This window comes from Euleptes europaea, chromosome 4, assembly GCF_029931775.1.
Source record: "Euleptes europaea isolate rEulEur1 chromosome 4, rEulEur1.hap1, whole genome shotgun sequence".
In the NCBI taxonomy this organism is placed as follows: domain Eukaryota; kingdom Metazoa; phylum Chordata; class Lepidosauria; order Squamata; family Sphaerodactylidae; genus Euleptes; species Euleptes europaea.
The window spans coordinates 57,004,564-57,028,501 of record NC_079315.1 but is presented as its reverse complement, the minus strand read 5'-3'; positions in this window follow the sequence as shown (position 1 = coordinate 57,028,501).

Here is a 23,938-nt window from a genome sequence, read left to right as displayed (position 1 = left end):
TTAGTCTTTTTCACTTCTAGAAGCAGATCAGGCTTTATTTGATCTACAACCCACTTATTTGACTTTTTGGCACTCACCACATTTCAAAAGAATCCACTTTTCTTCCTGACAGCTTTCTTCATTATCCAACTTTCACACCCATACATAGTAATGGGGAATACTATGGCATGAATTATCTTGATCTTGGTCACCAGCAACACATTTTTACACTTAAAGAAGATTTTCTAGCTCCTTCAAACATGCCTTTCCCGGTCTCAATCGCTTTCTGATTTTTGGGTTGCAGTCTCTCTTTTGGTTGATGATGAAGCCAAGGAATAGAAAGCCTTGAACAATTTGCTTTCAGCTTTGCTGACACACACAAACTACATTGAATCTTGTTTGCCATGTTGCCCACTTGACTAATTTGGATGCTTCATGGCAGCTTCTGAGTATGCATGATTGTAACATCTGAAAAGGACTATCATCAGAATTGAATATAGGAACAGGCAACAGAAGACTGAGATGGCACAAGAGTCTACTACTCAAGCATTCTGAAAAGGGAAGAAATGTCTGCCAAACTTCTCCCTGCAAGACATACAGGTAAAGGAACTCTTTGCATGAGGAGCTCAGAATGCTCCTTGTATGTTTGCATCACTGAATTTACCCTCATAGTTAAGCTGCCTGTAAGGAAAACTTGCCTTATAGATGAAAGCAATGAATCACTTCCCCAGACATCCTCAAACATGGCATTCTCAAGTTATGAATATGACAAAAATATTGCTGACTAAATAGCCCCTTTTTAAATTAATATAACCTGGCCCGTGAACGCAACAGCAACTTATCTCGCTATTTATACTAAATAAAATTTCTGTTCCCACCGCAGCACCTTTCTCCGCTTTTTTTTTGATAAAGTTCGTATGATTTCTGTTCCCACCGCGCCACCTTTTTGACGCTTAAAGGGCTAAAGACCTTCCTGGCGGACAGAGCGGTCTATCATCAGCTGTTAGCCCTGACAGCAAAGCATGGAACCTCCAGGCTCAGGAGCAGTAAACCTTTGCGAGATGCCTCCCTGATACTTCCGGAGATGCGGAAAGGAACACGGTGCCCGAGGACGCGTTCCGGCAAAGCCCTCGCTGAGGTGCCTTTACTCAGAAGCAAGCCCCACTGTGCGCAACGAAGAGTGGTGGGGAAAGGAAGGAAGGGGACTGGCCGGCTGGGGGGAACTGCAGCAGGGCGTGCCCCGATCCCAGCCTAGGCGCCTTTGCTCGTGAGGAAGCCCCAGCCGGGAGCGCCTCCCTCCCTTCCCTCCCCCGTTTGCACGCCTGCGATCCCTTCCCCTCCCCCACCGGCCCTCAACGTCTGGCCCCTTCCCGCTGATGCTCGCTGGCGCTACCCCTTTCCTTCCTAGTTCAGCTCCACCCAGCTCCGCATCCTTCTCCCGCCAGCCTCTTTCTCCCCAGTCGCCAAAACGGTCCCTCCTCCTCCAGCCCCCCCAGCCCCCCTCCTTGCAAGACGTTCTTGCAACAACCTGTTGCATGTTTGCACTTCAAAGCTCCGCGTGAGGAAAACGTTTCATTTTAATAATTCGCGGTATAAGCGGATCCTCTTAACGCAGAGAAATTCTGCTGTGAAGACGTCTCCGAAATCCTTCGGTTGAGATGAAGTGCGGACATGCAAGGAAACCCCGCACAAATCGGAGCGGCAAATGTGCAGTGTGGACATGGCCCTGGTGTTAAATTTAAATCTTTGAAATGAAAACTTACCACTCAAAGAATTCTATTTAGAACAAATCTAGTGGTTTTGTATAATGAACAGAATGTTGTAATAGGTTTTCGAGGTACACATTGAATATATTTCTGGAGGCCGTTTTAGTTAGTATGTATTATGTAGCTCCTATTAATGTGCTTTCTTTCCAGTCAAGAAGTGACATCATTATAACCATGTTGGTTGTATTATCCGGAGGCTAGCATTTATTTCACTTGAATAGAACAAAAGAAAGCTTTGTCATAATTCCAAAATTATGATTTGTCTCTTGAAGCTGCACAGCTGAAGATTTTAGGGGGGGAAGTTAACTTTTTATATGGTTATGACAAAATGCCAGCACACACCATCTTATAATCACCATACTAAAGCTGGGTTATTGTTCAACATTAAAAGGCCCCACTATATATTGTTTCCTTGGTTTAACTGTCATTTCTAGGAAAGCTGAGATAATCCAAAATTGCCGGTTTTCATATGTCACACACATACCAATGGTCTCTTTTTGGGAGCTCTTATCTGTAGAGTTTCTAGCAATGTATTTATTTATGTAATTAGAGATTCTATCACATTATCCTTATTACTTGTAGTCTTTTAACTTTTCAATGTTTTGCAGAGTCTGAAATCTTTGTGGTGACTATTTAAAACCAGCCAATGATTCTAGGGGGGAAGTGAACATATATTGCATCTCCATGGGTGCCTCTTAAGGTTGCCAGCTCCGAGTTGAGAAATATCTGGAGATTTTGGGGGTTGAGCCTGAGGAGGGAAGGGTTTGGGTAGGGAAGGGACTTCAATGGGGTATAATGCCATTGAGTCCACCTTCCAAAGCAGCCATTTTCTCCAAGTGAACTGATCTCTGTCATTTGGAGATCAGATGTAATAGCGGGAGATCGCCAGTCACAACTTGGAGGTTGGCAACCCCAGTGCCTCTCCACCCTTGTGCAGAACAAAAAACCCACCAGAGTAGGCCATCCTAAACCAGGATATATTGAGAGAGACACCTGATCTGTTCGCCTGTGGCAAGCTAATAGAAATGTAGGTATTAGGCTACAAGCTTAGCTGTTAGTTAGCAACCCAAAGCTTCTGTTGGGGGATCCTGGGAGAAAGAGGAACAAGGGGGCTGGAGCAGGCTGAAAGGCAGATTTTGCTGCTCTAGTATGAAACTAGACAGACCTTTGCAACTTTTGTTTTTCAGCTTGCGGTTAGGAGCATGGCATCCTGTTCTCCCAAATCAGTAACTTTAGTAACTGACAGGAAGATTTCCACATTACATGGTGGGTCAAAGGAGAATAGGATTTAAACTTAGAAAGGCTTTTTGAATATAATAGGCTTATAGCAAGAAATAGAATAAATATGCTTAGAATTATATAAAGGTTTAGTATAAGAGATGCAAAGTATAACTTTTCCTAGCATTATTCTCTTTTCCAGTGACTCTTGTCTTTGTATAATGGGACCAAAGTACGATAGCCTCAGTTTAGTCTTTTTAGCTTCTAGGGGCAGATCAGACTTTATTTGATCTAGAACCCACTTATTTGTCTTTTTGGCACTCACCACATTTCAAAGGAATCTACTTTCTTCCTGACAGCTTTCTTCATTGTAGGATTCATCAGCCACAAGTGAATGGTGGTCTGGGGAATTGTGGTCTGGAGATAACTGAATAATTAACCCTCCATCTTGATCCAAATCATTATATTTATTAGAGGAGGAGAAAGTAGAAATTTCACTTACTAATTCTTTAATTAGCAGTCATCAATACGTAACACATTTGCTGATCTGAGTAGGGAATGTGGATCTAAAATACCTTTTTGGTTCTTTTCGGGGTTTTATTTTTACCAGTATGGAAAAAAGGAGGAGCCCGGAGAAGCAGCTGGAGGTGGATTGTTTTCAGATCTGCCCTCTGGCCTTCTCTGGACCCCGGAGTAGGCCAGCAGGGTGGATCTGAAAGAGTCAGGTTTTTTTCCCTGTATTTTGGGGGTTCTGATTAATTAACTCGAAATATTTTGGAAAATCCTGGTTTTCTGGATTTTTTTTGAAAATTTCTGGGTTTGATAACATCCGCAAAAAAAATTGGTGCACACCTCTAGATCTGGGCTTCTTCTTGGCCACTTTTTCTTCCCCATGCTGGAACTCTGTAAGCTACTTATTTGGGAGGAAGAGGCTCCTGGTCTCTTGTATCAATGGTTACAATGTTTGCTGAACAGTACCACCAGCAGTATGATTTATATAGATCCGTCGCCATCTTGCCTCACTCTCCCTAGCCAATATTGGGTTGTACCACACCAGCTTTTTGGCTGGTGAGCAATGGAAGAAAGGATTCTTTTTGACCACCAAAAAACTATGCTGGGGATTGTGGGATCCATGTGAGTCAAAGCTACATGGACTGAGCTGTCACAAGAAAGAGAATTGGGGAAGACTGATTAAAAAAGCTGATAAGACACAACCCATCAGAACTCCTGATCCAAAATCATGCATGGTCTGAAACACAGGGGAGGGACAATGAGTTTCCCACAGAAACTAAAACTTGACAGCATTTTAATTTCTTTCCCCTCCTTTGCCTTTAACAAACATTAGCAGATAATAAAGACTCTAGCAAGTAATGGTTATTTCCATGCCTTGAAAAGATTCACTTGCTAGTTTGGAAACTTAAAGCTGACATTAAAGGTGCAGGAAAAGGCCAAGTTATCTTTTGGTCAGCTGGCAACTGCAAACACACTTAAATGGCATCTTTGCCTGTCTTCTCACAGCACATTGCAGTAGCCAGCCCACACCATATCAAGTGCCATTGGAGCATCCTGTATCTGTGACCTTCTCCTCAGGAAAAAAGAGAAGATAAGGAGAAAGTAAATAAAGATTTTAATATTCATGTTATTAGAATTGGGTTATTTCAAATTTGGAAAAAATATAGAAAGATTTTGGAAAATAAGACCCCGGGATGGATTAATCCAGTGGAAGCGTATATGAAGAGAGGGATACATTTAAATTTAGAAATGGGGGTTTATAGAGAAATTATTGAATGTAAAGAAGGGAAATGGGTTTTAAGGAGTAGAGAAGAACTTAATATTAAGGATTGGTTTTTGCATTATAAACTGATAGATATATTTAATAAGGATAATCAGCTTGGATTTAATAAAAATAAATCCAAACTGGAAAAAATATTACTAAAGGGAAATAAAGGATTGATAGGAAGAATATATAAATTATTAATTGAAACTAATTTAGAACAAGAAAGAATTAAACCAGTAATGGTGAAGTGGAAGAAAGAGTTAGGATTTAATATTGATTTGGAAACATGGGAAAATTTATGGAAGAGAGAATTTAAATTTACAATAACTAATGAAATCAGAGAAAATTTATACAAAATGTTTTATAGATGGTATATAACACCTGTGTTGATATCTAAAATGAAAAAAGGAGATATGGATTTATGCTGGAAATGTGGAACGGAAAGAGGCACTTCTATGCATGCATGGTGGGTATGTAAAAAAATTAAGAATTTTTGGGAAAAAGTTATTAGGGAAACTAATAATTGATTAATGGTAGAGTAAAAAGAAAACCTGCATTTTGTTTATTAGGAATTACACAAAAAATATGTGTAACAATGATAGGGTTATTTGTCAGTATAGTTTTGCTGCTGCAAGAATTGTGATAGCTAAAGTTTGGAAGCAAGTGAATAAACCTTCAATTCGTAACTGGAGAGAGAAATTATGGATGTATATGAGGATGGGCAAACTAACCGAATTCCTACATGGAAAGGATATGGAAGATTTTTTAAAAAATGGGCAAAGGCCATCACATATTGGGATAAACTGGCAAAAATGGATTTTACTACTTTAATTAGTGAGTTATAGAAACTAGTTTTAAGATTTTTATATTTTATTGTTGATAGATACTACTGAAACTGTTAAGACACTTCTTCGGAAGTTGGGTGATGGGTCACATTTTTACGGTGGGTGGAGGGCTGAAAGGGTATCTTTTTGGTCTTAAAAACTTGGTAACTATGAATGTATTAATAAGTATTAGATACTATTTTGTATTATCTTTTGTTATATTTTTGTATTACTTATTATTGTATTTGTTTGTATGTTTTTTGTTTTCGTTTTATGTTATAAAAATTTATTTTTAAAAGGAAAAAAGAGGAGAGAGCAGAGGAGAAGTGTATCAGAGGCAGTTTTAGTTACCTCACTTTGCTGGAATTTGTGGTGGGAAATTCCATAGTCCCAATCAGATCTTTCTGTACTAGGAACCTCTTAGTAGGAAATGCTAATGTGGTTTTTTGTTCTTTCTAAGTTTTGAGCATTGAGACGGACAAATCCTTTGTGCTACAGAATTTGATTAATTGCTGATAGCTCTTGATTAATGGACTGAAGGGTAGGTAAAGGGAGAGGCTCTGTGAAGCTGCATTGTTTCCAGTGTGTGCAATGAGATTATGCAGAATTTTGCCTGATCCAACCCTTTCTATTGTGGCTCTCAGCTTTTGTATTATAGATGGCCTGAAACTTGTTTTCTGGGTCTTATGTGACTGACAGAGAAGAGCTAGTTTCAGCACCAACACAGAAGGGAAAAGAGAACAGCCAATAAAATGGAGGCTTGATGGGGACAAATGGAAGGCTTCTAATACTGGAATAATGTAACTGTACGGTGCAGGATAATAATGATGATGACGAAGAAGAAGAAGAGTTGGTTTTTATATGCCAACTTTCTCTACCACTTAAGGAAGAATCAAACTGGCTTACAATCACCTTCCCTTCCCCTCCTCACAACAGGCACCCTGTGAGGTAGGTGGGGCTGAGAGAGCTCTAAGAAAGCTGTGACTAGCCCAAGGTCACCCAGCTGGCTTAGGTATAGCAATGGGGAAACCAACCCAGTTCATCAGATTAGTGTCCACCAATCAAGTGGAGGAGTGGGGAATCAAACCCAGTTCTCCAGATTAGAGTCCGCCACTCCAAACCACCACTCTTAACCCCTACAAAAAGGAGCTGCTAAGAGAACAAGGAATTTTTTTAAAGTGAGAAAGCGATCTTGGTCTATATGATGATACTGTAGGGTCCCAGCACAAGACTCATAGACCTAATTTATTGAGGTCAGTAGAGAGTGTTGGTGTTGATAGGCAAGGAAAGTTCCCTATTCTCTTTTGTAGCCACCACCTCTTTGGAACTACTTAATAAAGCTTGTTGAATCAAAAGGGGCCAGGATAATTAGGGCATGATAATCTTCCTGCAGTCCTCCCAGAGCATGAAGTCCCCATTTTAATGGAAGGTACTCTGGAAAAAATCCTCCTGTCAAGCTAGTATGCAAGGATCACAGACTACTATAATTTGGATGTATCATCCTGTTTAGTAGCCTGCATAGTGCAGGAAAGCAAGCTCAAAGATTATATAGCCTTGAACTTATGCTACACTTTCCATATTATAAATGTAAGTATGAAGGAGCACACATGCCTTATACTGAATACCATTGGTCCATTAAGACCGAGAGAGAGAGAGAGAGAGAGAGAGAGAGAGAGAGAGAGAGAGAGAGAGAGAGATTGCACCTGGAACCTCCCCAAGGAAACCCCCTCCCCAAGGAAATCCATTTTTTATTACTTATGATAAGTTAATAGAAGACTTTTGAAATAGTTTCCCCAAAATAATAAAGGCTTTGTATGGATTTTCAAGTTAGGCCTAAATCTCAAAATGTTAATGATTAGTTTACAATTGGCTTTAATTTTTAAGGAGATTATTTGAAGGCAATAAATATTAGGGCTGTCAATTCGGTTCGGCCCGAACTGAAAATCAGCCGAATTTCCCTTGATTCGGCGGTTTTTAGCTCGGACGGATCCGAACTCAAAACTGGCGGGCAACCGGGGGGGCCGAATTCAGCGAGTTCGGGAGTTCGGCGAATAAATTCGGCCAATTCGGCCGTCAGTAAGCAACATAACCGTCAGTAAGCAGCATTCTCCTCCCCCGGCCAATCGGTGGCCAAGCTGGGTCTTCTTCTGGCCAATCAGTCAGGATTGAGTGCTGGAGGAATCAGCTGATGTGCGGCCGGCCGGGGAAAGAGAGAGAGAGAGAGGGAAATCCTCATGTGTGTGTGAGGGGGTGCTTGTGCACATTCGCTCCTTTCCGTGGCTGCAGGGGGTGCATTTTTTGGGGTACCGACCCCAAACTTTCAGGGGATGTTCAGACAGGTTTTTTTAAGAGACCACCCAAGTTTTGTAAACATTGGGTCAGGGGGTCCCGAGATACGGGCTCCCCCCCTTTTTTCTTTCCATGGTTGCAGAGGGCGCATTTTTGGGTGTGCCGACCCCAAACTTTCAGCGGAGCATCAGACTAGGCTTCTTAAGATACCCCCCAAGTTTTGTAAACATTGGGTCAGGGGCCCCCGAGATATGGGCTCCACCCCTTTTTCCTCTCCCCCCTTTTCCATTTTCGTGGCTGCAGGGGGCGCTTTTTTGGGGGTTCAGCCCCCAAACTTTTGTCATAGCTTCAGAGAATCCCTCTTAAGAGACCACCCAAGTTTTGTAAAGATGGGTTCAGTGGGGGCTGAAATATTGGCTTCCCCCCTTTTCTCTTTCCATGGCTGCAGGGGGCGCATTTTTGGGTGTGCCGATCCCAGACTTTCGGCGGAGCTTAGGTCAAGGCTTTTTAAGAGACCACCCAAGTTTTGTAAACATTGGGTCAGGGCCCCCCGAGATATGGGCTTTCCCCTTTCCCCTATTGGGATGAATGGATCACCCTCGAGAGATGCATACATATGGATCTTATATTGGATACAAATGGAATCATATTGGATTACCCAGCCTCCCAGCCCCTCCTGCTGGAACAGAAGACAGCCACAGTAAGACCCCTTTGGGGGCTTTAATCTATATTTTTTCTTTTCTGTGTGTGTGTGGGGGGGGGAAAGCAGAGTCTGTGTGTGTGTGTGGGGAGGGAGCAGTTTCTGTGGGTGGGGGGGGGAAGCCAAAGGGGGCTTTTGCCGGTTCTGCCTGGGGTGTGTGTTCCCCCTCCAGTCTCTCTCTCCCTGGTTTGAGGGGGGGGCTTCATTTTTATTCTTCAGGTTTTTCCTCATTCATAAGATCAGTTAGGTTATTGATGCTTGCTCAAAACTGGTTTTCAAATGGTGACTTAAAGAATGCATCTGCCTGGTCCCAAGTCCAATGCAAAAGGAGACATTCCACCCCCTCCTGCTCATTATGCATAGCTAGCTGCCTCTGTCCCTTTCCATGGTATGCAAACTCCCAGGTGTCAGGTGTTGCTATGCACTGTTGCAAAGGTTTTGCATTGCGTGCTTGTGTTGCTTTGCAGTTGTATTGTTTTGCAAAATTCTTCACACCTGCCCCGCCCTTTGCATATTTGCAAAGGGGTTGCTCTGCAGTTGTGTTGCTTTGCAAAGTTCTTAGCACCTGCCCCGCCCTTGCTCTCATCAGCTGTTTGTCGGGCCGGGAGCTTTGTGCGTGGGCGGCAAGCTCTGCGGAGAGATCCACATTAAGGGTGGGGGGGACCCCTTTCAGGGCCCATATCTCAGCCCCCCCTGACCCAATCTTTACAAAACTTGGGGAGTCTTTCAATATACGTCCTTTGAAGCTCTGCTGAAAGTTTGGGACCTCTAAGCCCAAAAATGCCCCCCCCCAGAGCCGCGGAAAGGCGCGGTTGTGTTTTTAATGGCTTTATTCGGCCGAATTTTTTTCCCCGAACTTTGAATTCCCGCCGAATTGAACGGATCCGAAGTGGGGGAGTTCGGACTTCGGCACGTACCGAACCCACAAGGGCCAAATTCGGCCGAATCCGAACTGTACCGAATTTTTTTTTTTTTTGACAGCCCTAATAAATATAAGTCTTTTCTAGGGCAGGGGAGGGCCTGAGAAGAAACTAATATATATTCAGTGATTTGTTCTGTATTTGTGATCACCCTGTTGACTGATTATTTGGTTAGGGTTAACAGGCTTTGCCCAAATCCTTGCCAGAAGCAAACCATGGGAAAGAACTGACCAGCTGCACCATTTTTGACGGCCACAAGTTAAAGACTTTGGCAGCTGTGCGCCACAGATAGAAAACAATATGTGACCTCCTGAAAGCACGAGCAGCAGGAAACAGGAAGGGAGGAAAGTGAACTTGGATGATGCTCTCTAATTGAGGAAAATGCAACACACTCCTGTTTCACACAGAAAGTTCTCATTTTTACAGTGTGTGATTCAGCTCGTGTGGAGGGGCACTTGTAAACTGCTTCTATAAATGCTACCTATGTAAGCAGAAGATTAACCATAATGATACAGAGGGGAAAACTTGTGGTAGAAAGAATACATAGGCTTGCACTAAGTAGTTACACCTAAGTCCATTGATTTCAGTAAGTTCAGAAGGGTATACATCTATTGAGGATTGCACTGTAAATCTGAAAAGTTGTGAAAGATGACTTCCAGATCAAAATTTCAAAGGAAGGGACTATAAGCAGTTGGACAGGCCTTGGGCTACCTGAAGTGTGCGGCGGGCAGTAGGTTCAGGGTTGTGTCCACTCTGGCACTCCCATGCCTGGCATAAGTCCAGGGGAATGCAGTTACCAAAGAGCCAAACGTTTTCACCCTACTGCACTATTCCACCCCATAAGGCTATGGTGTCCTGAAAAAGAGGGACATTCTAATATTCTGGAATACATTCTGACTATTGACTGATGGGGCTTGATAGCACTCCATCAATCTCCTTGGCTGCTCACCAGGGTACAAATGGCTTAATATGGGTGCCATTTATCAATTTATCATTACAGTAACTCCAGGAAAAGGAGCCACAGCTCACTTCTTCAGAAAGCTCATACCCTGCCAGAAATTTTGTTAGTCTTTAAGGTTCTACCGGACTCTTGATCTTTTCTACTGCTATTAACAGACTAACATGGCTACCCATCGTGATCTATCTCCAGGAAATCGGTTAGGCTAAGAAATTTAAAATTTATCGGCAATTTAATTTTTCATTATTTATGCATTTATTATCATCAATATGTCTAATTCTAAGCATGGCCCTATCTGTAGATACTCTAATCCAGATATTAGAGCCATGAACAGATCTTTCTACAAACCTAAAAAAACCCCCCAAATTTATAGAAAAAAGTAAAATCCAGTAAACAAACAAACAAACAAACAAACAAATGGGTGGGTAACACTCTCCCCAAATAAGAGAAACTTAATCCTTACGAGATGGAAATGCTACTAGTGGGTAGAAGGTCTGACTCGGAATTAAGGTGTCACCTGTTCTGGATGGGGTTGTGCTCCCCTTGAAAGAACAGGTCCATAGTTGGGGGTGCTCTTGGACCCAGACCTGTTGATGGATAAGCAGGTGACAGCTGTGGCCAGTAGTGCCTTTTACCAGCTCTGACTTGTTAGCCAGTTTTGGCCTTTCCTGGGCAGAAAAGATCTGGCCACTGTGGTGCGTGCCCTGGTGACATCTAGATTAGATTACTGCAGTGCACTCTATGTGGGGTTGCACATGGAGAAGTTTTGGAAACTTAAATGGGTACAGGATGTTGAAGCCAGGATGTTGACTGAAATAGGTTACAGGGACCATATCACTTCAGTCTTGGCTCACCTACACTACTTCCAGTTTGTTCCTGGGTACAATTCAAGATTAGTTTTGATCTTCAATGCCCTATCACTTGAGACCAACATACCTGAAGGACCACCTAATTGTTTATGAATCTGCCTGACCAATACTGGCATCTTCAGAGGCCCTGCTTTGGATGCCCCCACCTTCTGATATTAGGTGGGTGGCAACCCAGGAGAGGATCTTTTCAGTCATGGAACTATCTCCCCAGGGAGAATATCTGTCCCCTTCTGTTGCTACCTTCCACCAACGGGTGAAAACTTTTTTGTTTCATTTGGATCAATGATCCTTTCTTCCTGACCTATGTTTTTATGTCTTGACTCTGTTTTTAATTGTTTTAAGGATGTGTGTTGGTGGGGGGGGGGAGTTGATTTTAATGGTTTTAAAATGTAATTTTATCATGTATGATTTAAATTATTAGCTACCTTGGTGGCCCTTGTAAGGGCATAAAGTCACAATACAATACAAATTCTGTAAATAAAAAATTACAATATCCAAGTATGCAAAAAAATGTATCTTTTCTTAAAAGAAGCAAACATCCCCCAAAATTAGTATATTAATTGCACTGTGGGAAGCACAGAAGTTTGAGGTCAATCAAACATCAGAAAAAATAGCGTTGGGGCTCAGGAGTGAGGGGCAGTTGACCAGCACAAACTCTTAGGAGCTGGTAGGATCCTGGGAATGTGAAGAATACGGAGGGGGAAATTAAAACTAGCCCCCTCATTGTATCACAGGTTCAGGGACAGATGAGCAGCTTCCTACTTACCTAGACTTCAGCAATCATCACACTATAGGATAATTGTGTTATAGCGGTAGCCTGTAGAGATTTATTTATTTGTGGCCATTTTAGCCCTCCTTTGTCCCCCAAAGGTTTGATAACAGTTGAGCAGGTAGCTACTCATCTAGCACAGGAGATCAGCAGTCTCATGGGGGGGGGGGAATTCCCAATTGTTACCTTCACCCAGCAAATCTTCATGGGTCCCTAATTTGTAAAGATCCAATACCAAACCAAGACGATACTTTGGTATTCTCAGTTTTTAATGAGATAAAAATGGCTTAAGGCCAAATCTGTACACTTACAAAGGCGACCCTGGCAGTGCAAGAGACAATATACCCATTTTCCTCATAGCTGTGGTCTGGTCTGGTCTACCGAGATGATTAATTAGACATAAACAGCAGCCTGAGCCAAGCATTTCCAGTCAGAAGTTGCTGTGTTTTCGTGGGGATACAATTCTTTACAGAAGTAATCAAATGTGATTCCTAATTTGTTAGCTCACCCTCTGCATCTGCGTTTGTCTTTATCTACAACTGAACCTTTGTCTGCAGAAAAGATCTGCCTTGAATTTAGTCACTGGTGCAGCTGAGCTACGGCTACCTTCCAGAATAGGAATGTAACAGTTTACTTTATGAAAGCTGATCCCTTTTAGAAGTTGCTGTTGTGCCAACCCTGGCTTTATTTTTCAAACCTAGGGATTTATAGATGCAGAGTAGTCATGGAATATAGCAAGCAATTCTTCATTAGCCTGAATGGTTCAAAAATTGCTATGCTCAAAGCTTACTGGCATCTGGGGCATCTTGCCCAGTTGTAATCAACCAGCCATCACTTTACCACAGGAGACCTTTGGACTGCAAACCTAGAAGAATATTTTTAGAGGCTTATGTGTGTGTGAAGTGCCCTCAAGTAGCAGAAGACTTATGGTGACCCCCCCCCCAAGCAAGGGGCTTTCAAGGATAGTGAGAAGCAGAAGTGGTTGGCCATTGTCTTCCTCTGCAGATCAGCCATTTTCCAACAGTGTGGACAATAACAGGAAGGTGATGAGTTGATGTATTAAATGAGAACAGCAGAGCAGATGGCCCAGATCAGTAATGACGTGTCATAAACTATCTGTGCAAACAAGCTCCACACTGATGCATTCCGAGCCATCTAAGATTCACAGCAGCATTTTAGCTGCTTTCCCAGGCAAGGTGGCATTTGAATTTATTACTATTAATATTATTATTAAGCAGAATGATTAGGAAAAAAGAGAGAGAACACAAGAACACAAGAATGTTTAATGTTCTAATCTAACTGTATATTGTTTTTCACAATGTTTAATTTTCTAAACTTATTTTGTTACTGGCTTTAAATTATTTTAAGTTCATAAACAAATAAAGATTAGAAAGTCCAGCATTCCAAGCCCTCTTTTCCATCGCCTTCTCTGTTAACAAACTAGGCAGTTTCCTCATAGAAATAGTATTGCTAAATAAGGCAAAAAGCTTGTCCTCCCCATGATTTAGGAGAAAATACATTGCTGCTGCTATCACTAGTGTGTAGCTATACCACAACCTAGAAGTGCCTCTAAGATAAAGACAGAATGTGGAAGAAAAGGTGAAAGGCAGAGCAAAAAGAGAGAGCTCCTGGGCTAAACAAAAGACCCAGTTCTATTAAGGCAATTAACAGGTGATGATGTGCTGGGGTAATGAAACTGTTAACTGATCGGGTGGTATCTCCCTTTCAGGATATTTATGCTCTTGGAAGAGAAGGGACCTTGTGGGTTCAATTGGTTCACAGGTGCCAGTGGGTCTCTGCAGACTTGAACCCAGTAAACCACAGACTGCAGCTTAGATCTTAGTGCTCCCCGAAGAGCAAATGCCAGCCTCCAGATCTAGGGTTGCCAACCTCCAGGTAATAACAGGTTTAAAGGAAAGAAATGGGTACCTTTTGAGGAAGGTACATGATCATTTTTAGCCACCTCTACTGTAAATAATGTTGCCAACTCCATAGAGTTGCCAACCTCCGGGATGAAGTAAATACATTATACTACGGCTCTTTCACATGAATTATACATCGTTGAAAGCCCCTATACGCGTCTCCAGTGCCACGGGACTCTTGTCCAGGTTTTCCAATTATCTTCTCGGAGCGCCGCCTCACCTCCGTCTCAACTGGAGCCACCTCGCCATTTAGCGGAACACCATGCTTTCTGTATACTTTACAGTATCTCAGGCATTACAGAATATTTTTCAAACTGTAATTTATTGTATGGGATTTTACCTAATTCATTATATAAGTTGTGTGCCATCAGTGCTTGTTGTTATTTATTTAACTTTCTACTTTAGCACGAGGTTTGTTTTTGAATATTAAACCTCCAGGCAGTAGCTGGAGATCTGCTATTACAACTGATCTCTAGCCAATAGAGATCAGTTCACTTGGAGAAAATGGCTGCTTTGGCCATTGGACTCTATAGCAGTCCCTCCCCTCCCCAAACCCCACCCTCATGAGGCTCTGCCTCCAAAACCTCCCACCGGTGGCAAAGAGGGACCTGGCAGCCCTACTAACTGAAGCCCAGATAAAATGGATTCCTCTAGTTAGGAAAGGTACTGCCAAGTCAGAAATAGGGTTGCCAGTTCTGGGTTGGGAAATACCTGAGATTTTTTCCTGAGGAGGACAGAGTTTGGGAGGGGGAGGGACTTCAGCAGGGTATAATGCTATAGAGTCTATCTTCCAAAGCAGCCATTTTCTCCAGAGGAACTGATCTCTGTCGCTTGGAGATCAGTGTAATAGCAAGAGATCTCAAGCCACCACTTGTAGGCTGGCAACCCTAGTCTTAAAGGATGCCAGCATGGTTAATTCCCAAGTCAAGGAAGCCCTAAAAGGCAATAAGGAAAAGTGGACCATGAACAATGAAGTACAGGGGCCAGCAAAAGAAGTGTAAGTTAATAATTACTCAAGCAAAAAGAGAATTTGAGGAGTGGAGTGCTAAAACACATCAAGACAAACAATAAGCATTCCTTTACATGTATCTGAAGCTGGGAACCAGCCCGAGAGGCAGATGGGCATTTGGATGATCAAGGAATGAAAGGATTGCTGAAGAGGCCTCATCTCCAGTTGGCTCTGCAGTGCTAGGCCTCTCCTGGTCCCTCTGGTCCTTCTCAGTCACTGACCTTGCCTCCTCTCCTAGGGATTCTGAGTCAGAATCACTGAGTAGGGTGAAGGAGGTCATGACAAGAGTATTGCTGCATGGAATGGAGAATATGTTCTTTAAATTTCTTTGAGCTTTGCTGACAAGTTTCAAGGACCTGTCCTCACTTTTCCTGGCAATCTGAGAGGAAGAGCTAACTCTTTCTGCAATGCGTGATTCCCCCCCCCCCCAAAAAAAATATTTTATTAGAATTTTAACATACATACAAATACACATTCATTCACACCGTTTATACTCCTTCGGGGAGTCTATTTCATCTTACATTTCCAAAATCTGCAATATCATAAACATAATCTACATCTTAAGCGTGATTCTTTATACAGCACATCCATGAAGACTATGCTTGCACACCCATCACAAGATAATTCAGAGCTCATAGGGTTTATAAGAGCAGCTAACCTGGACAGTCTGTTGTGAAAGCTGTTTTCAGACAAGTCACATCTGTCAGTCAAGTACTTTGCTCTTTAGAAAAAACATTTTCAAAATCACTCTCACATCTTCCTGCTACATCTGGCATTAATTTGTTCTGTCTGCCATTCATGGCAAAACCAAAATTCTTGTCCTGAATCTTCTCTCTCTCTCTCTCTCTCTCTCTCTCTCTCTCTCTCTCTCACAAAAAAAAAAAAAAAAGCAGGGAGGGGAGAAAAGAAAGAATTTTTTTACTGCACAACAGTGCTTAAAATAACTGTCTTCTCTTCTTATGGTTCTTCCTCTGAAACAATTACACCAGATATCCTAAAATATAATGAAAGGCAGACCTATGACTCATTGCTCCTGGAGGTTTGGAGCCTTTCTTCCCTCTTCCTAAATTGGCTGGACCAGTCAGTGCCTTTCCTGGTGAATTCAGCTAGCGTAAATGACTGCACAAGGTCTTCTGTCTTTACAATTTTTACTGTAGTTTTATACACACAATCACCTCAACATTAATTAATTTCCTTTTCATCATAATTAGCAATCCATACTTATTAGGGTTGCCAACCTCCAGGTACTACCTAGGGTTGCCAGGTCCCTCTTCGCCATCAGTGGGATATTTTGGGGGCGGAGCCTGAGGAGGGTTTTGTTGAACAATTAGAACAAATGGAAAAAGATCTATGTAAATATAGTTCAGATATTGAGGTTTATAAAAAACGCAAACTTCTTAGAGACAAGGAGGATTACTCCAAGGACAGAGTCTATTTTTGGACCAATAAAGAGAGTAGATCCCGTCCCTTTAAGGGCAGGATCCAAGACAGATATACGGACTCAGAAGGTTCCTCAGGAGATAGAGGCGGGTCTAGCATATCTAGTGGTGGTTCGTTCGGTTCTTCCTCTTCATATTATTTGAGGTCTGGCCGTAGGGATTTTTCTTACGCTCCGGGACCACAACGGGGTCCGCGGAGAAAACAACAAGCAATCTCGTGATTAATTTATCTTCACGTTCTTTCTCTTCTGAAGAAATGAACATTTTGAATCTTGGTTTAGGGTTTGTCCCTACACCCGTATATTCAGGATTTCAGACTCGGGTAGATCTTTACAGACTCTTTCGCAACATTAAGTTAAGGGAATTTTTTAAAGGTCAGGACAGGAGTCCACATGAGTTCACCGCGTTTCGTAATAAATCCAGTTTTGTGCCAAAAAATTCTGGGCATTTGGTAAATACCTTTCAGTCTCTAGTATTAAGAGACGTGGATAAGCTTGAAAAAAGACGCAGGTGGAACAGTGATAAAACTAATTTGACAGTTCAACAACGCAAAATATTAGAACTAATTTCTACTGATTCTTCTATTATTTTTATGCCCGCTGATAAAGGCGGAGCATTAGTGATTTTGGATTCCCTGTCCTATGACCAAGAAAACCTCAGACAGCTGGGGGATCAAAAATTTTATAAACCTTTACTTGCAGACCCCTCTAGGAAGGTGATGAACATTGTAAAAACAGTGATTTTTGAGGGACTTTCCCTGAACTACATCGAGAAGGCGACAGCTGATTTTCTTATGGTACAATATCCCAGAGTTCCCATTTTCTATTCCTTACCGAAAGTGCATAAGTCATTAATCAACCCACCAGGACGCCCGATTATTTCGGCCATTGGCAGCATTTTGGAACCAATTTCTAGGTTCATTGACCATTTTTTGCAACCCTTCACCAAAGAAACCAGTTCCTACATTAAAGACACACGGGACTTCATTAACAAAATAGAACATAAGGAGATCCCAACGGGAGCAATTTTTGCGACCTTTGATGTCACGTCTTTATATACGCACATACCTTTAGAGCAGGCTCGTAATATCATTGAAAAGCTTCTTGACAGTAGAACAGATCAGAGTATTCCAACACATTTTTTGCTTAGTTTAATTGACATCATTTTCGAAAATAATTTTTTTAGGTATCACGACCAATTTTATCTCCAGATACAGGGGGTAGCTATGGGCGCTGCTTGCGCCCCGTCAGTGGCCAATATTTATATGAATTTTTTTGAAAAAGAATTTTTATTTAAGGATATCATTTTTCATAACCACGTTTCACATTATTTCAGATTCATTGATGATTTATTTTGTATTATAGATTCTATAGAAGCTTACAATACTTTACTGGCCAATCTAAATAGGATGGACCCCAGTTTGAAATTTACGGGGCATTGTGATGCACAGGCGATTGCCTTTTTAGATTTGACGGTCTTTAGGACCAGCACGGACATCATATCAGTCAAGCCTTTTAGGAAGCCCACTGATGTTGGAGCAGGTCTCCATTTCACGTCGTGTCATCCGCTGCATTTGCGGCGTAATTTGCCCTATAGCCAATTCCTGAGGCTGAAAAGGAATGCGACCAATTCGCATGACTTTTTGACAGCAGCACAGGATCTATCTGCTAATTTCAAAATGAGGGGTTATGATGAAGCCATTATTTCCATGGCTATGTGTAAAGTACATCAACAAAAAAGAGATTCGTTACTCCACCCACCTGTTAAGGTGGATAAGCGATCTACTGGCATTTTTGCATCTTTACAATTTACTCACCTTACACATGAAATCCAACGAATCATTCGCCGCCATTGGCATATCTTGGATGGTATTCCGGGCTGTACGGAGTTGCCAACTTTTGGCTTAAGGAAAACTAAATCTTTACGGAACCATTTAGTGAGAACAGACAGACTAGCGGACAAACCAAGAGTTAACATTAAGGGCCATTTTAGATGTGGCGCATGCGCGTTGTGTCCCTTAAGCTTACCCATCAAGGAAATAAGTTCTTCACAACATAACTTTAAGTTTACCCTTCAAAATTTCACGAATTGTTTATCAAAAAACGTGGTCTACGCGGTCCTTTGTCCATGTTCAAAATTATACGTGGGTTCCACGACACGCCAATTAAAAATTCGCATTAATGAGCACCGAACGAGGATCCGCTCCAAAGTAATGGAAGCCCCGCTCACGGAACATTTTCTTAAATTTGGCCACTCTGAAAACGATATTCGCTTTTTTGCATTATGGCAGTATCGAGCAAAACGTTTCCACCAGGAGAATATTATGAAAATATTACATCAGAAAGAATTAAAATACATCTATCTCTTTAAGACACTCTCTCCTTTAGGATTGAACAATGAGTTCGATCTTTCCAGCTTTTTGTAAATGTGTGATTGGTTTCAGCTGATTAGGTCAGAACATGTGTAAAAATGAGGAAGTTGAATCTTTGCGTTACCAGCCTCCAGAGAGAAGTTTGATACCCGTATGGGTCGCTGGTCAAAATATTGGTGAGTCAGAACTTATCCTTGTTCCTTGTCGCAGAAATTATGTTGAGCTCCTTATGTAAATACTGTTTTCCTGATGATAATGTTTTTTGCAGAGGTCTTTGTACCCGGTTACAACGTTGAGATTTCTATACTTAAGGAAAAGTGCTTTCAAAATATACAACTGATGAAGCATACCTGCGAAACGTACACAAACTCCGGATGTGGCGTTTTGTTCTTCAATAATTCCTGGATCTTCCATGACTGACTTCTAAGTTTTGGGACTCATTTTATGTTGTAAAAACTTTTGCGCTTATCTTTTTGGTGAAAATAACCTTTTATGTTTGGACTCTGCTCAATGGTCCTTGTTTGGACTCTGCTCAATGGTTCTTAATTGAGTTGTTTTCTTCTGTGCATTGCAAAAGTGTATGATATTGTTTTTCTGCATTTGAATATAAATTTAATTTAAATTAATCTTCAAAATTGTACTAATATTATTCTTGTTCATATCATTAAGTGAGCCGTGGTGCTGCTTATTATCTCCAACTAACGTTATTCAGCATACGTATCAATTATTTAGTTTAACTACCTGGCAGTTGGCAACCCTAGTACTACCCAAAATCAATAACATCTATGCTAGCTGGAGATCTCCTGCTATTACAACTGATCTCCAGTCAATAGAGATCAGTTCACCTGGAGAAATGGGCTCAATTGGACTCTATGGCATTGAAGTCCCTCCCCTCCCCTCCCCAAACCTTGCCCTCCTCAGGCTCTGCCCCAGAAACCTCCCACCGGTGGCGAAGAGGGACCTGGCAACCCTAATACTTATACAATTTTATAACCTCCACAACTAATTCTAAACCACACAAGTGTGGTCAGTTCAGTAGAGATACACTGTATATGTTTGTTTCTAGCAAAAAAACAAATACAAAGGCTCGTAAAGAGTGGATGGACCTGAACCTTGTGACCTTGTAGCCTTCTAGCCTCAGCATGCCACTGTGCTGCCCGTGCACCTGAAGTTCTTTGAGCATCTGTGAAGTGATGATCCATCAAATCTATGTTCCAGGATTATGACCACTCCCCCAAAAGTGCATGTGAAATGAGCACAAAAAATTGGTTTCTTCTTCTGAATTCTTACTTTAGCATGATTTGGGGTTTGAGGAACTATCCACATATCAATCGGAATGAAAATAAAATTTATGCTGAGTTATCTGATTTTCTTTTCTTTCTTAAAAAATCACACTGTCATTGATATACGAACCAACATAGCCCAATAAAAGATTTTTTTTTACTGCTGGACTGACATGAGTACATGACTATATATAAAGGCCTTCTTATTTTAAAAAAATACTTCTTGATTACGTCAGCTTCTGCTGTGGAAATATCCAGCCAGAACGTGCTGATTTTACAGTTACAGAAGAACCCACATAACAGCAGGATTGAGGTTTTACAGGTACTATAATAATGACCAGGCTATTAAACATCAAACAGTAGCTCCTGTTTTTTTTTTAATGGTCTGAGAGATCTCTGAAAGCAAACCTGTAAAATACAACCCTATATAAGACGTCACCCACATAGTTTTATTTTAGTTTATGGATGGAGTTTTATGTGATTAGCACTAGTATTTGGTAACAGCTATCAGTGCATTTTTATGCTTAGCCATGGCTAGAAAATGCAGCCACGCTCATTACTGGAGAATATACAGTAGCTTTGTGCAAGAGGTAACACTTGATATGTTGACAACAAGAAAGTTAAGCCATACTGAAAACAGTAATGATGCTCCCCAGTTTTCAATATGATTTTTTGGGGTAGAACTTGAAAGAGAATGTTCAAAGGATGCCAAGTAGAAGGGAGTAGAGAAATAAAGAAAAAGACAAAGAGGTTTTGATGACCGCCAGTGGTCACATGGTCAAGGATTCAGATGTTGCATTCATTCCATAGAGTTAGCAATTTAGTTAGATTTTAGAAGTAGCAGCTACTCTGCTATTGAAAATCTATCTGATGCCATGGATTTTATTTGCCTGTTCAGAGCTTTATACCTCCCCCAGGGTGGATTGATAGTAAGATGCAGTATGGCATGTCTGTTTCACTATATGGTATTCCAATTACAATCCTCTTGTTCTGCCTTGGACATAAAAACATGCATTTCATTTAATTTCCATTTATGAAAATATGCACTGTTAAGTGCCTGGAACTGATGTGATTGGAATGAAAATATTTCCTGAGATCCAAAGAAAGTGATCAGAGTAAAATAACTAGTTATATTACAGACATGGGTATCAAAATCCCAAGGGTCCTTTCTCTGCAAAATATCCTCAAGAGGGGATGAATTGCATTGGAGAAGAGGTGGGAGAGAAGGGGGTGGTTAACCCTTTTCATTGGCAATATCTCTTTCTCTGAAATATCTCTTTCTCCCCAGCTCCTTTCATCCCCCAGGTTTTTGGATCCATGTTTCAAAGTAAACAAATGTCAGAACATTAACAGGACAACAATAGTTCAGGTGGGAAGTAACTTTCATGGAAAGCTTAATAATTATTTACTTATTTGGGAATTTTTAGCCAGTGATATAAAAACAGCACTATAGCACCCATAAAACAGATGATACTAAATTGGGAGGGGTAGCAAATACAACAGAAGACAGAGTCAAGATATAGGATGATCTTGACAGGCCAGAAAACTGGGCTAAAGCAAACAAAATGAATTTCAACAGACATAAATGTAAAGTTCTTCATTTAGGAAGGAAAAATCAAATGCATAATTATAGAATGGGGGAGACTTGTCTTGACAGTGGTACATGCGAAAAGGATTTAGGAGTCTTAGTAGACCATACACTGAATATGAGTCAGCAGTGTGATGCAGTAGCTAAAATGCAAGTACGATTTTGGGCTGCATCAACAGAAGTATAGTGTCCAGGTCACATGAAGTGATGATATCACTGGTCAGTCCTTGCTTTGAATAATATGTTCAGTTTTGGGCACTACATTTTAAGAACGATGTTGATAAACTGGAATGTGTCTAGAGGAGGGCAACAAAGATGGTGAGGGGTCTGGAGACCAAGTCCTAGGAAAAGTTGAAGGAGCTGGGTATGTTTCGCTTTGAGAGCAGGTGACTGAGAGGTTATATGATAGCCATCTTCAAGTATTTGAAGAGCTGTCATATAAAGGATGGCATGGATTTGTTTTCTGTTGCCCCAGAAGGTCGTACCAAAACCAATGGGTTGGAAATTAAATCAAAATACTTTTCAGCTAAACATAAAGAAGAACTTCCTGATAGTTAGAGCGGTTCCTCAGTGGAACAGGCAACCTGGGGAAGTGGTGGGCTCTCCTACTTCGGATGTTTTTAAGCAGAGGCTAGATGGCCATCTGACAGCAGTGCTGGTTTTGTGAACTTAGGCAGATCATGAGAGGGAGGACAGGAAGAGATGAGTCAGTGCTAGGCTCTTATGGCCCTTTCTTACATTCAGAGTAATGCCGATCATCACTTTGGGGTTAGGAAGGAATTTTCCTCCAGGCCAGATTGGCCAGGGATCCTGGAGGTTTTTTGCCTTCCTCTGGGCATAGAGCAGGGGTCACTGGGAGAGTGGGGGGGGGCGTAGTTGTGGATTTCCTGCATTGTGCAAGGGTTGGACTAGATGACCCTTTAGGTCCCTTCCAGCTCTATGTTTCTAAACAGACCTCATGATGGACCACAGAACAGCTGAAAAAAATAAAGCTAGATTTCCCAGCCTGGGAGATGGGGGGGGGGGGCAGAGACTCGCTGGTACAGCTTCCTGTGATATCATGACATAATTTCTGGCCATGTAACCAGATGTGATGGCACCATGTGATAGGATGCTCTAGGATTCACTCAAACTCTACAGTAAATTCAGTCTACCCCTGCATCCCTCACTTGCCGGACTGAGGGTGGGCAATGGTATGTGGGGGTGGGAATTCCCCTTCACTGGGTAAATGCCAACCCTGGGTTAACCATGCAATTTCCTTTTGCTGCATATACATTGCAGATTGCCCCCTCCTGTGTATAATGAAACAATTGAGGCTTTATTATGTGTAATGTAAATTGTAATTTGCCCCATGATTTTAACGCAACATTCGAGCACTGGAGATTTACACACCCACAAAATCTATAAAGGAACTGTTATCAAACATCAAAAGATAAATCTGGAACAAGCGACCTAGAAAACAACAGACAGCAAGCAGCATGACCAGTGACTTCTACCAATGGAAAGCAGCTGGCGGGAGGCAGCTGTTTCACAATTCTTTTCGTTTCAAAATTCTTGCTCACAGCATGTGTAGACTAAACGAGCATGTGAGGGGCTAAGATTGTGGCAGGCTCCTCCCCCCTGCCTACAGATGTTCAGCTGAATATCTGGGCCAAGCCCATGTGTAGTGTACTCTCCTGTGTGATTAAGGAACTCTACTTTTTCAGGGTTCCAATCTGAACACAAAGGGTTGTGTAGGTAAGAATGTGCACCTCACAAAAACTGTAATAATTTCAGATCTGGATTTCAGGAGGGACACTGTTTTCATTATCGTGATTTTTCAGTTGTTACCAGTTTGGGATTTTTTCTGGGTTTTTTTTCTGGGGGGGGGGGGTTTCCTGAAAATTCAGGATCACTATTTTTTTCATTCAGCTCAGCCCCAGCCACCACAAATAGGGAGGGAGGGAAAGAGAGAAAGCCAGCCCCAGACTTACCATGCTGGCATTGTTCCCACTGGAGTTTCTCTCCGCTACTGCCATCGGAGGCAGCAGAGCCCTTCCCCTCAGCTGGAAAAATGGCAGCTGGGATGGCAGGTTCCTGGGTCATGTCCGCACTTGCCATTTGCGGCGCCGACTTCTGCGGGCTTTCCTTGCATGTCCGCACTTCAACTCACCCGAAGGATGCCAGGCACGGCTTCAGTACACAGTTTCTCCGCGGTAAGAGGATCCACTTATACGGCGAAGTATTAAAATGAAACGTGTTCCTCACGCGGAGCTGG